The sequence below is a fragment of the Bombus vancouverensis genome, unplaced genomic scaffold (genome assembly GCF_051014615.1).
Source record: "Bombus vancouverensis nearcticus unplaced genomic scaffold, iyBomVanc1_principal scaffold0035, whole genome shotgun sequence".
Lineage (NCBI taxonomy): Eukaryota > Metazoa > Arthropoda > Insecta > Hymenoptera > Apidae > Bombus > Bombus vancouverensis.
Window position 1 is genome coordinate 107,817 of NW_027468926.1, and position 13,896 is coordinate 121,712.

The 13,896-nt window shown below is 44.8% G+C and overlaps 1 pseudogene; it reads left to right on the forward strand.

The window, feature by feature from the left end:
* The first annotated feature begins 2,953 nt into the window (after positions 1-2,953).
* Positions 2,954-13,896, forward strand: part of LOC143304428 (uncharacterized) — a 64,626-nt pseudogene continuing 53,683 nt past the window's right edge.

Here is a 13,896-nt window from a genome sequence, read left to right on the forward strand (position 1 = left end):
GCTCGTCCCAGTGTCGAGTAAGGCTCGGGCTCGGATTGGTTGTGCCTGTTTGTTCAAAACCTTGATCTGTGCTGTGGCCAACAGATCATGATGCAGAGGGCTGTGGGGAGATGTGTTTGTTAGTCCGATCCCCCTTGCTGTCGTAGTCTCGGACAGTCAGTTTTGCCCCGGTTGGGACTTGGACGAGGAGGTAGGGGTGGTGTTCTTGATCCGGGCTGAGCGTGACTCATACGAGGCATGCCCTTTCGTACCTCTTGGAGCTGAAGATGTATGTTTCCGTGAAGTGTCGGATGTTCGTCTCGACTTGTGGGACGACCGCGATTTCGATGATCCAGATGGTGATTGTTCGGTGGAGGCTCGCTTGTGTGATGAACGACTACCCGACGACCGACCGCTCGGTGCGCGACTGCCCGACGTCCGACCGCTCGATGAGCGACTGTCCGACGACCGACTGCTCGGCGACCAATCGCTTGCCGATCGACCGCTCGACGATCGACCGCTCGAAGATCGACCGCTCGACGACCGTGAGTCTACCTGGGTTTGTTCGCGGTGTAGGTAAGTATGGTGTCGGTGACCGCAGATACGACACGAACCCGATGTACACTGTGTCGGCGAATGTCCTCTGCCTAGGCAATTTATACACAACGATGCCTTCTTCACGATCTGAAAACGTTTGGTCGATGATTTGGCCTTGAAGATTTTACAGTGTCTGATATCGTGAGGTCCGTTGCAGGTCGGACACACTACCGTTCTGCTGGTTGTAGCAAGGGTTCGCCCATGCGGTATGCTTGTTCGCTGACTGTGGTGTTTGTGGATTGACTCTTTTGATTCCTTCGCTTTAGAGAGGAATTGAGTCCCGTTCGCCCGTGTTTTGAGAAAGTGTATCAGATGCTGATAGGATGGCACCTGCTGGCGGGGCAGTGTGCGTTGCCATTTACGCAGGCTGGACGAGGGCAATTTCGACGCGATCAATTCGATAATCGCTATATTTGATGTGACGGGCTCTTTTAGGTGTTCGAGCGCCTTTAGATTTACGCTGATGGTTTCCAAAAAATCCTCTAGGGCTTCTGGAGTTTCCTTTTTGATTTCCGGATAGTTGCGCATCAAATTCCAATGGCGCATGCAGATTTGGAGGGGGCAATTGAACTTATCCTTCAGTGTGTCAAGCGCGATGGGATAGTTGGCCTCTGTGAGTTCTAATGACTGGATACTCTGTGCGGCCCGTCCAGTTATAGATGAGCGTAGATGCTGGAACTTTTGGATATTCGGCAAACTTTCGTTACGGTCCACTATGGATGAGAACGTGTCGTAGAAATAGGTTCAGTTCTCGAGGGCACCGTCGAATTGGGGCACGCGGACCTCTGGAAAGGTGGTCGGCTCTGGTTTCCGGCATGTCTCGCCTGTTTTTGTTGTCGACGGGGTTGTTGCTGACATTTGCTCAAAGAGACCTAGGAACCGCACGTCAAGCTCCCGATGCTCTTGCGACAACGAAGCTACACGCGCATCTTCCCCCTCATCTAACCCATCTAACTCTTCTTGAACCGCGAGTATCCTCCTCCAAAGTTCATCGAACGAGCTGCGGCAAGATGTTAGGAAGATTCTGTTTGCCTTCCCAGACGCTTCGTATTCATCGAGTTCGCGCTTTATGGTTGCAAGTCGACCGGCTAGGTCATAATTTTGTCCTCCGTCCACACTCAAAATATTATCTACATGCTATAATTAGGGATTCAATTTTATAATACGTTGCCTCACTTTCCATCACTGCTTTCCTACTATCAGTCACTTTAACTGTAATATAAACCAGTCTTTTATTTCCAATACTATTCTGCATACCATTTATCAGGAACAATACATTTTATTTGTTAATCTAACAAGATGCGAAGTTCCTCATTTGTCCTAACATCAATCAATGGATAAGTGAATTGAAATCTGTAAATATAAGTATCTAGTAATACGACTTCCGAACCGACGTAATTTGTTACGTCGCGTAACACTCTACCTAGCCCAGGCCACACACCGCGGGCAAGATGGCAACCAGATGTCTTCGGATACTCACTGCGTACGCTCAATAGTCTCAAGTACCTTCCATAAATCTCAGTAATTTCCTGGTCGAGGTCCTTCAAACTGGACAAACGTCTGTTTCCGAAGCATTTCTAAAGACCTTAGTCTACTACGGCTTGACAAGGGAAGTTTTTCTCACGTATGATGCAACTTTCCTTCCACTAACCACTTTCTCTCGAGGGCGGTTAAGACCCTTCGATTAACCAATTAACAACGAAGCCTATTTCCCTCACTCTCTTTACTAAAATCGTCACCAACAAATCCGATGGCCCCGTGGGCTATACACACCCATCCTTAGCTTTCCTCCGTCACAGCATCCTCTCCGAACCACACTGATTTTACATCCTTCGAACTGTCAACATCCTTTGACCGGGAATACACCCTTAGATCAGTCACTCACTCATCTCGTGCATACGCACCAGCGTAACTGTCTTCTTTACAAGTTGTCAGAATAAACGGTGATATATAACTTACTATACTGTTTCATATTCATTTAACCACCTCTGTTATCTTAACCGAAACAGGGGGAACGACGATTTCGCGGCGTCGATTATCCGAATCGTAGCGAGAACTTACGCCTCTCGCTGACGCGTTTTCCTCGCGACCGCGTCTCTCCGCCAAGAGTCGTAACATTTGGTCCTTCGAGCCGGATTCAGGGTCAAGTGAAAAGTGCACACCAGTGACACCCACTATCACACAGTGCCACGTGAATCCAACACAACCAGCAGCGGAAGCGTTACCACCCCAGCGAGGTCAGTAACGTCAAGGGCCGTCACCTTCGAAGAGGTATAATCCGGTGGTTGAAACGCAACCACACAGCCTCCTGCCGCAACTGGACAATCGTCGACAGAAGTAAGTTATAACCACTCCATTCTCAATTATATAACAAATAATGACAACCGGAAACGAACTTGCCGCCTTGCGTCGACGCCGGGGCCAATATACCGGCCACTTTACACGCTTATCAAAAAAACTGGACGTAATCGAACAATCCGGCTGTCCGCGAGAGGCCAAGTTTATCCAAATCAAAAATCGTCTGGAAATCTATGAGACGGAAATCCGCGTCATTTAAAACGAGATTGTGAGCATAGACGAGGAAGCGAGCGAGCGCGGCCTTGAAATAGCAGACGAGTACAAAAAATTAGTACTCCGAGTAACCAATCAGTTAAACCACATACGACTAACTACGACGTCACAATCGACCAACGACGAATCAGCTGCCGGTCGCGAGACTGCTTCGCTTAAATTACCGGAGAATCATTTTCCGGGACATAATGCGATGACGCCACCTTCGCCATTGCCACAAGGGCCCACGGATAAAGTACCCACCATGGCGAATTCACAACCACCAGAATATAGCAGCAACACGTCTATCAGTTTCCTGGGAAACAATAATAATCTAAACAGTAACGCTATTCAGACTCCGCCGACGGAGAAGATCGCATCGACTCGAACGCCGATCGCGTCGCGAGTCACGCGTAGCTCATTGCATGACACCTGCAGCTCATCACCTACACGCGACTTGACGACAACCAAGTTCGCGTCCGCATTATCTCGACCGTCCTACCCAAGGACACTATTAGGGAAGTGATACATTTACACTGTACATGAGAGTGTGTGTGTAAGGGTCAGAGGGCGTCCAGGTCTTAGTTGAGACAAAAGACTGCCGTTAGAAGATTCTGGATAGTCGGTTGGCGACAAGCGTGCGTGCAAGACGTTCTTCAGAGTGTAATATAGATGTATAGCTGTTGTGTGTGAAATATAGTCAATTATTTGTATTTCCAAATCCTCGAATTTCCTTAACATGGTAGCAGAGCGTGGTTACTAGTTTTGCAAGATATGTAGTGCGTGGTTACGATCTTGCGAGTGAGTTTTCAGTAAAGAAAAAAAAACTGTCAGAGGAAAAATATACTTCGAGCACGTAGGAACGCTTGAGTAAGAAAAGAAAAAAAAAGAAGAATCAATTAAAATGGAGAGATCGGAAATCGTGATACCTATATTCGATGGTGAGGATTATGGAATGTGGAAGCAAAGAATCACGATGTTTCTCAAATATAAGGAATGCGAGGTTGTTACAACTAGAATGAAGAACGAAAGAGACGATGAAGACTGGGACAAAAAGGATTTGAAGGCGATAAATATAATTTATAGTGCAATATCGAACAGACAATTGGAGTATGTTAGGGAAGGAAAAACGGCGTATGATATAATAAAAAGGTTCGATGAAATGTACTTGAAAGTGTCGACGGCACTGCAGATCGTATGCAGAAGGAGATTGGAAAACATAAGACTGGAGAACTACAGTGATTCAGCATCATTCTTTAACGATTTCGAAAAATTAATAAACGAATTAAAAAGTGCGGGCGCACAAGTAAGTGAGAGGGAAATGCTGAATTACATGCTGAATACGTTACCCGAAGAATACAGCTACATAGCGGACATAATAGACGCATTGAAAGAAGAGAATCAAACGGTAGCGTATGTGAAAAATAAAATAGAAATAGCAGAGAAGAAAAATAAATCCAATCGAGGAGAAAGACAAATCAACGCCTTTTCTGCAAAAAAGGAAGGATGATTCAGATGTGGAAGATTAGGACACTTTCCAAGAGAGTGTCAAAATGGCGTCCAAGCGGGAAGCAGTAACGGCTATTGGCATGGGCCAACACGTGGTCGAAACAGAGGAAGAGGGAACAAAGGCAATACGAGCAGGGGACGTGGAAACTTTCATCGTCAATCAACAACCGGCACGGGCGAGCATGGAAACTCAAGAGCAGGCATATGGATAGCAACGGCGCACGCAGCAAACAGCAGTGAGACGAATGAAATAAGTAAGAACGAAATAGTGTGGCTATTAGATAGCGGTTGTACCGATCACATAATTAATGATATCAATTATTTTGATAAATCTATCGACCTAAAAGAACCGGTAAATATATATTTAGGCGATAATAGACCGATAAAAGCGACAAAAGTTGGGAATGTTATAAGTTATTTTGAAGCATTCGGAAAACAAAATAAAATAAATATGAGGAAAGTATTTTACGCGAAAGAAATGTCCGCAAATTTGATTAGTTTAGGTAAACTAACAGATAATAAGAATACGGTTATTTCCAAAGGAAATATTGCGAAAGTAATAGATGAGGATAATAAACTTACAGCTGTAGCGTTCAAAGAGAATGGGACATATAGAATAAAAAGTATTGTGGCGGCACGGGCCACGGAACTTTTCAACGGCTCCGGATGCAAAGCGCGACGCCGCCAAAGTGCAACACCGACGTGCCCAATGTACCATCGATATCTTCACACTCTTTCCGCCGAATTCTCGGAAGAGCATACACGTGCCAGCACTGGCAGCACATCTAATGAATGCACGCTAGTGGGGGATATCGATGGGCTACGAAGGGAAGAATCTGCGCGATCCGAAACAAAAGCAGAGTCAGTCTGTCTTGCGCCATTAAATGTGTAACTCCTCGGTACTATTTGCATAGCAACGCGTCGAATGATCTCTCGGTGTCTATCGTTATTTGTTAGTTGTTACCTGTTGTCTGTTAAGTGTAATTGTTAGTTGTTAATTGTTAACTCTGATTGTTGATTAGTTCTAATTAAACTATTGTTCGTTAAAAACACCAAGAGTAGTTCCTTACGCACCTATCACCATACCACCTCAAACTGGTGACCCCGACGTGATTTAACGTGACATTTAGTGAAAGAGGTGACCGTGATAGTGCTATCGTCTTTAACCACCGATTTTGAGTGCACCGCGACGATGGAAAGTAATACACAGGGAACCATAGCCAGCCAGGTGATCAGCATGTCTCCACTGCTGCCCACGAACACGGCGGCATGGTTTGCCCTTCTGGAGAGACAATTCGAGGCAGCGCGAATTACGGAAGACACCATTAAGTACGTGACGCTGGCAAAATGCCTCAACGATCAACAGCTCCAGGACGTCGAAGACCTAATGACGAACCCTCCAGACATCGGACGCTACGAGAAAATAAAACATGCGCTCATTCGCAAATTATCCGATACGGACGCGACCCGGATAAAGAAGTTGGTGGAAAGCGAGGAGATGGGAGATAGAAAGCCATCCCAGTTTTACCAACACTTAAAAAAACTCTCCAGCCCCTCCACGCCCGATGATTTTACTCTCACGCTGTGGAGGAACCGATTACCCGCCCGCATCAGGCGTATCCTCGCGGCAGTCGACGATTCGGACCCAGAAAGGTTATTGCGGCAGGCGGACCTGATCGCTGAAGAATTCACGGAGGATTTTCAGCGCACCGCCCGGGTAACGGCAGTAATGGACCCACCAGCGCAAAACGCTGGAGTATACGAACCAATGGCCGCCGCAATCAACGTGTTGAGAGAGCAAATATCACAGTTGCAGGCACAGATGAACGCGTTGAGCATGATTAATCATCGTCGACCACGATCACGATCACGCTCGCGTTCGCGATACCACCGACGTTCGCGCTCGCGAGATCGGCCACGGCAAGACGGTCTGTGTTTCTATCATGCAAAGTTCGGAGAACGCGCGAGGAGCTGTCGTTTCCCATGCACGTGGAAGTCGGGAAACGAGACCAGCCGTCCGTAGACGCGGCAGACGACGACGGCCTGAGTTCCCGCCGCATCTTCGTTACGGACAAGGGAACGAAGATCTCTTTCCTTGTAGACACCGGCGCCGACATCAGCGTATACCCCCGCAGTAAAATCCATAGGCACGTCAGGAAAAACGCGTACGAACTATTCGCGACCAACGGGACGCGCATCGCAACGTATGGTGCCACTGCGATTGGCCTTAACCTGTCCCTAAGACGAGCCTTCAAGTGGAACTTCGTAATTGATGACGTTCAAACCCCTATCATAGGCGTAGATTTTTTAAGCCATTATGGGTTGCTCGTGGACCCGCGAAACAAACGACTCCTCGACACGACAACCCAATTATCAACAAGGGGATATGCTGCCACGACGGAAGAAATATCCATCAAAACCGTAATCGGCGAATCGGTCTACCATCGACTTTTGGCGGAGTTTCCGGATCTAGCTCGTCCACCGGCCTTCGGACGACAGAAAATCCGACACAGTGTGGTACAACATATTGAAACCACACCCGGGCCACCCGTCTACAGTAAACCTCGACGTCTCCCACCGGATCGTCTCAAGCAAGTCAAGGCGGATTTCGCAACAATGATCGAGCAAGGAGTGATGCGGCCATCGAAGAGTCCATGGGCATCACCCCTGCATGTCGTCCCAAAGAAGGACGGAAGTCTACGACCATGCGGCGACTGTCGTGCGTTGAACGCTCGCACCATACCCGACAGGTACTCCCCACCACATATCGAAGATTTCGCGCAACATCTGTACGGTAAGCGTGTCTACTCAAAAATCGACCTTGTCCACGCTTACCACCAAATCCCGATCGCGCCAGAAGACGTTAAGAAAAACGCGATCACGACACCTTTCGGACTTTTCGAAGCAACCAACATGACGTTTGGGCTTCGAAACGCCGCGCAAACGTGTCAAAGATTCGTTGACGAAATTACCCGTGGTCTGGACTTCGTGTTCGCTTACATAGACGATTTCTTAATCGCATCCGAAACCGAAGAACAACATCGCGAACACCTTCGGATTTTGTTTGAACGCTTAAACGAGTATGGCGTAGTCATCAGCCCAGTAAAGTGCGAATTCGGTGTGAACGAAATCACATTCTTGGGACACACCGTAAACGCCGACGGGATAAAGCCGCTAGCCGAACGCGTTGACGCTATTGTAGAAGTACCGCTCCCCGGGACCGTTAAAGCACTACGCAGGTACCTCGGTATGATTAATTTCTACCGACGTTTCATACCGGGGGCCGCAAAAATTTTTCAACCCCTAAACGACCTATTAAAAGGAGGAAAAAAGGGCAACGCGCCCATCAAATGGACAGAGCAATCCGAAGCCAGCTTCCGCGAGTCGAAACGCGCCCTCGCTAACGCCACGATGTTAGCGCATCCGATACCTGGCGCACCTGTTAACCTCGCGGTAGACGCATCCGACTATGGAATAGGAGCGGTCCTCCAGCAACGCGTCAACGACTCTTGGCAGCCGTTAGGTTTCCTTACCAAACCGTTGAAATCCGCGCAGCGAAAGTACAGCGCGTACGACCGCGAATTACTCGCTATGTACACTGCGGTAAAGCGATTTCGACACGCCATTGAAGGGAGAAATTTTATAATTTACACCGATCATAAACTCCTTACATATGCGTTCAACCAAGATCCTGATAAGTGTTCGCCGCGACAATTCCGGCAACTAGATTACATCGGACAATTCACTACCGACATAAGATATATCAAGGGGTTAGACAATAATGTTGCCGACGCTCTGTCACGCATCGAAGCGATAGGAAAGTCTGTGGACCATCGAGCTCTCGCCGCCGCGCAAGAAGCCGACAAAGAACTAAGCAACATCGTCAACTCCGGTACATCCGCGCTACGGTTAAAGAAAATACGTTTCCCCGATCACGACGTAGAAATATATTGCGACGTATCGGGTGACTTTGTACGACCGTACGTACCGAAATCCTTGCGGCGCGACGTATTTAATTCGCTCCATGGACTTTCCCATCCAGGGATACGTGCCACTCAAAACCTGGTGACGACGCGTTTCGTCTGGCCGTCCATAAACAAGGACTCCCGAAATAGGACACGACAATGTATCCCGTGTCAACAATGTAAAGTCACCAGGCACGTATCCTCACCCGTCGGAACATTCGGAGAATTAGCGGGCCGTTTCGAACACTTACACATAGACATTATCGTGATGCCATATTCAAAAGGCTACCGATATTGTCTAACGTGCATCGACCGTTTTTCGCGTTGGCCCGAAGCCGTTCCCATCGCCGACATGGAGGCAACCGTCGCTTCGGCTCTCCTTTCCACGTGGATATCTGGTTTCGGCGTGCCTTTAAGAATAACGACCGATCAAGGACGCCAGTTCGAGTCGAACCTAATTAACGAACTATGCCGGTTGCTCGGCATCAGACATTTGCGCACGACAGCCTATCACCCCGCGTCCAACGGGATGGTAGAGCGCCTCCACCGACAACTAAAAGCAGCAATCAAATGCCACGATACGAGCAACTGGGTGGATATCTTGCCGATAGTTCTATTAGGCATACGAACAGCTATTAAAGAGGACCTAAACGCGACGGCAGCCGAAATGGTTTATGGCACCGGCATACGATTGCCGGCCGAATTTTTTATACCGACTAAACAACAGGCCAATTCGGAATTCGCAAGTCGCTTAAAAGACCGAATAGGAAAAATCAGACCTCATCCAATTACGCGACACGGTGAAAAGAGAACCTTCGTGTTCCGCGACCTCGAAACATCGCCTTATGTATTTCTGCGTCGCGACGCCATCGGAGACCCCTTACAACCACCCTACGACGGGCCGTATCAGGTTATAGAGCGAGGAAAAAAGACCTTCACTATTAAAATAAATAATAAAAACGTAATAGTGTCCATAGACCGATTGAAACCCGCATTTCTATTTAACGATAATATTTAACACCATAGCACGGAAAGGCGCAATGTAACAATACCGCCCGGTGCCCGAAACGAACAAAGCGAAGGGGACTCAAGAGTTCATCACACCGCACGCGCGGGCAGGAGAGTTCGATTTCCTGATTGGTTTCAGGCGGGTCTCGGATAGGCGTTAGGAGCCGGCGAACGTGCACCCTTGCCTGTAACATTTATATATTTTTCATTTATATAGCGTTATCACTGGTAAGGGGGTACTGTGGCGGCACGGGCCACGGAACTTTTCAACGGCTTCGGATGCAAAGCGCGACGCCGCCAAAGCGCAACACCGACGTGCCCAATGTACCATCGATATCTTCACACTCTTTCCGCCGAATTCTCGGAAGAGCATACACGTGCCAGCACTGGCGGCACATCTAATGAATGCACGCTAGTGGGGGATATCGATGGGCTACGAAGGGAAGAATCTGCGCGATCCGAAACAAAAGCAGAGTCAGTCTGTCTTGCGCCATTAAATGTGTAACTCCTCGGTACTATTTGCATAGCAACGCGTCGAATGATCTCTCGGTGTCTATCGTTATTTGTTAGTTGTTACCTGTTGTCTGTTAAGTGTAATGGTTAGTTGTTAATTGTTAACTCTGATTGTTGATTAGTTCTAATTAAACTATTGTTCGTTAAAAACACCAAGAGTAGTTCCTTACGCACCTATCACCATACCACCTCAGTATATTGAAAGGGAAGAAGCACTTAGTAAACAGCGCCGAACGTAGTGGTATGAGTAAAAAGGAAAGATGGCATAAATATTAAATACTTGGCGTAAATTTATGGCGTAAATTTTATATACTTAAAGATTTTGGGTAAAGAGCAGCTAGTGACTGGCATACCGAATAAATTTGAAAAGGAACTTTTGAAATGTAGGGTGTGTATAGAAAGCAAAATGCATAACTTACCTTTCAAAAATAATCGAACTAAGGCTAGGGAAATAATGGAAATTATTCATACGGACGTATGTGGTCCCTTTAAAAATATTTTATTTCATTTATCGATGATTATAGTAAAATAACTAGGATCTATTGTATAAAATCAAAAGATGAGGTCTTTGATTCTTTCGTACAGTTCGTAAATGAAGCCGAAAATTTAACGGGCAAGAGGTTAAAAATATTAAGATGCGATAATGGCAAAGAATATTTAAATAATCGAATTTATAAATTTGCTAGGGATAAAGGTATAAGAATAAATAATTGCCCAACATACGTACATGAATTAAACGGGACAGCGGAAAGGTATAATAGAACAGTGATGGATATGGCGCGGTGCTTGTTAGCGGAAGCGAAAGTACATAAAAGGTACTGGCCGGAAATAGTTTGTACAGCGGTATACTTGAAAAATCGAATATTAGCGAATACTATAGAGAGAAAGACACCATTTGAAATATTCTTCGGGGGAAAACCAAGTTTTAAAAATCTACATCTATATGGAAGTAAAGTTTTTGTAAGAAGGCCAGAACAAAAAAGAGTTTCCAAATGGGACAAGAAGGCAGATATGGGAATTCTATTAGGATATAGTGAAGAAGGATACAGAGTCTTATTAGGTGGAAAAATAACAATAGCTAGACATGTAGAGGTCATAGAGGCAGACACTTAATGTATCGGTTTTGAGGAAAGCTCATTGGAGGCAGATTAGAGAAATGATAGCGAAGATAACTATTCATTGGATGGTATGGATAAGGAAGAGTTAGAAGGTAGGGAAGATGAAAATGATAGTAGTACTGAAAGCTCAAACACTACTAGGAGACCTACACGTATTAAGAAAACTCCAGTAAGGTATCCAGAAAAGGAAAATATTTGCGAGATTCATGCAAATTATTGTAAAGTAGATATCCCTCGTACATTTGAGGAGGCGATTTGTTGCGAAAATAATGAAGTTTGGAAACAGGCTATGGATAAGGAAATAGAATGTCTCTATAAGAATAAAACTTGGAAATTGGTAGAAATGGTAAAAGGCAAAGAAGTATTAGATGTAAAATGGGTTTACACGAAAAAATCAGAGGACAGGTATAAGGCTAGGTTAGTGGTAAGGGGATTTCAACAAAGAAACGTAGCCGATGACATATACTCTCCAGTGGCGAGTAATCAGACCTTTAAGATATTGCTATCATATTGTTGTCAAAATAGATTAATAATTGAGCAAATGGATGTAGAATCTGCCTTTTTAAATGGTGAAGTAACCTCGGACGTATATGTAAATCAACCAAAGGGATATGCGGACGGAACGAATAGAGTTTGTAAATTATCGAAAGCGCTTTATGGGTTAAAAGAAAGTCCGAGAGACTGGTATGAGTGTTTTGATAAGTATGTGACGAGATTAGGTTTTAAGAAGAACAATATAGAGCTGTGCCTATATACTTATGGAGAGGGAGAAAATGTTGTTTATTTGTTAATATACGTAGACGATTTGTTGATTTGTGGTAAAAACAAAGGGAAGATACAAAGTGTAAAAAAAATTATTAACTGATAAATTTGAAATGAAAGATTTAGGTGAAGTAAAAGAATATCTTGGAATTAATATAGAGTATGATTATTTAAAAAATGAAATGAGATTAAGCCAAAAGAAATACATAGAATCATTAGCAAACAAATATAAATTACATAATAGCAAATTGTACTGTACACCTATGGAGACCAACTTAAAAATTGAAAAAGCTGAGATAAATGGAGAGGACATTGGATACAAGAATTTAATTGGCGCATTGCTGTATATTAGTGTAAATACCAGACCCGATATAAGTTATAGTGTGAATTACCTGAGTAGATTTCAAGATTGTTGTAACGAGACACATTTTAAATATGCCTTGCGAATATTGAAATATTTGTACCGGACTAGAGATTTAGGGCTACATTATAAAAGAAATGAAAAGTGCGAAACGATAGATTGTTATGTGGACGCTGATTGGGCAGGAGATTATATAGATAGGAAATCGACTTGTGGGTATGTAATTAGATTGTATGGAAATGTAATTGGATGGAAGTCTAAAAAACAAAGGTGTGTGACAAAAGCCTCGACGTATGCAGAGTATGTTACTCTATCGGAAGCGGTGAGCGAAGTAATGACTATCAGAGAACTAATTAAAATCTTCGATGTAAATGTAGACGATAACCCTGTAAAAATCTATGAGCATAACACTGGAGTAATGAGTATAGCAAAATACGGAACTTTTACAAAAAATTCTAAACACATTGAAGTTCATTACCACTACGTTCACGAGTACGTAAAGGAAAATAAGATAAACATAATAAAAGTAAGTACAGAAGAAAACACTGCGGATATTTTTACGAAGACACTGTGTAGAGAGAAACTTGAAAGGTTTAGGTCATGGATGAATGTAAAATAAGAGAAATGTAAATAAAGCGATAAATGGTAAATATTTTGTTAATTCGACAAGTATGTAAATAAAATTAAGTGTACAGTATAAATGTAAGGAGGCGTGTTAGGGAAGTGATACATTTACACTGTACATGAGAGTGTGTGTGTGTAAGGGTCAGAGGGCGTCCAGGTCTTAGTTGAGACAAAAGACTGACGTTAGAAGATTCTGGATAGTCGGTTGGCGACAAGCGTGCGTGCAAGACGTTCTTCAGAGTGTAATATAGATGTATAGCTGTTGTGTGTGAAATATAGTCAATTATTTGTATTTCCAAATCCTCGAATTTCCTTAACAGACACAAACAACCTTGAAGGTGACAACCTTCAACGAGCCTTCGGACCTGAAGAAAGAGAAGGTCTCACCAGGCGACAAATCGATTCAGAAAGTAATCTCCCCCAATCTGTTACAGAACGTTCATGACTCTTTGACCGTAGTTCACAACCTAGAAAGTAACGGGTTGAGTCCCATCCAGGACAGCAACAAGGTCAACGTCGAGTCGAAACCTACTATAAAGGCTTCGAAATCCACTGTGAACAAACCATCCAGGGGCAGTGTTTCTCCGGCCAATACTTACACGATGGACGTCCAACACAACGTATCGACGTCCAATCATCTCTCTTACATCACGTCATCTGCACCACCCCAGATTAGAAACATTGCATCGGACAGTCACACTCCGAGACGTAACGTGAAGACTCCTCCTTCGCCACCTCAGACATGTGCTACGCCTGCAATTGGTCCTACTCAGAATAATTTCAGCATTATTAATACCATGACTAATCACTCAAATGGTGTCGGTAATTTACAGAACATTCTATCTGATCCCAACGATTCTCTACTGAGTTCACAGAGCGCCGTACCGAACTAGTCGCGTATCATAAACAT